Source organism: Orycteropus afer, unplaced genomic scaffold, assembly GCF_000298275.1.
Source record: "Orycteropus afer afer isolate SDZICR_OR568_19922 unplaced genomic scaffold, OryAfe1.0 scaffold00272, whole genome shotgun sequence".
NCBI lineage: Eukaryota > Metazoa > Chordata > Mammalia > Tubulidentata > Orycteropodidae > Orycteropus > Orycteropus afer.
The window spans coordinates 4,724,792-4,725,939 of NW_006921859.1; the positions used below are offsets into that span (position 1 = coordinate 4,724,792).

The following is a 1,148-nucleotide window of genomic DNA, read 5'->3' on the forward strand; positions in this document are numbered from 1 at the left end:
AGCCACTCCTCGGAAGGAAGGTTGGGCAATCCTACTTCCGTAGTGATACTGCCTCGGAAACCCAAGGAGGGGTTGCTATGAGTCGGGGCCGACTCGACGGCACATAAAAACAACAACAACAATGAATTGGTTGCTGTCATTTTGGTATGTGTTTTTTCATGGTGTCCCTGGTTTCTTTGTTCCATATTCTTTTCTGTGCTGAGATCATTATGTTTATGAATCCTGTTACCATTTCCTTTGTTGCTGTTGTTTTAGTATTTGCTGAGTATTTGTGCTTGTCCTCTTTTTTATTGTGATATGAAGGTTTATAATTTTTCTTTGAAGTTACTCTATGACTTATAATTTTCTCCCTGAGTTTAGAACAGTCCATTCCATTTTGCAACTCTCTTAACTTCCTCACTGTTTAGAAGTTCTGCAACTACACAGTATTTTCCCTCTTTTTGTGTATAGTTGTTCTCACTTGCCAATTGATGTTTCTGGTTTCCTGTTTACAATCTTTTTTTTTTTTTAGGTATATAAACTATTTATTAATAGACAAGGCATATAAGACTTATTTCTTCTTGGATACACCCACAGTACGGCCATGGCAGCCCATGTTCTTGGTGTGCTGACCTTGAACACGAAGGTCCCAGAAGTGGCGCAGCCCTCTGTGGGCCCTAATTTTCTTCAGTCTTTCCAGGTCTTTGCGGAGCTTGTTGTCCAAACCATTGACCAGACCTGACTGTATTTTCCATCCTTCACATCTTTCTGTGTGTTTAAGAACCAATCTGGAGTCTTGTACTGGCGTGGATTCTGCATAATGGTGATTACACGCTCCACCTCATCTTCAGTGAGTTCTCCTGCCCTCTTGGTAAGGTTGATGTCTGCTTTCCTGAACACCACATGAGCATATCTTCACCCTACACCCTTAATGGCAGTGATGGCAAAGGCTATTTTCCGCCGCCCATTGATGTTAGTATTGAGTACTCGCAAGATGTACTGGAACTTCTCAGGGATCACTAGAGACATGGTGGCAGCAGCAACAGCAGCGTGTAGGCCTCCAGTGGAAGTTCCTGTTTACAATCTTGTAAGCTCATTTTACTTTGGATATGTCCATAGCTGTGGTTTCTAGGTTATGTCATCTTGTGTATTAATGGTCGGTTGTTATT

General features: G+C 41.8%; 1 pseudogene; it reads right to left on the bottom strand.

Moving 5' to 3' along the window:
- Positions 1–550: 550 nt before the first annotated feature.
- On the bottom strand, positions 551–1,008 carry LOC103205183 (annotated as a pseudogene).
- Between the last annotated feature and the right edge of the window lie 140 nt (positions 1,009–1,148).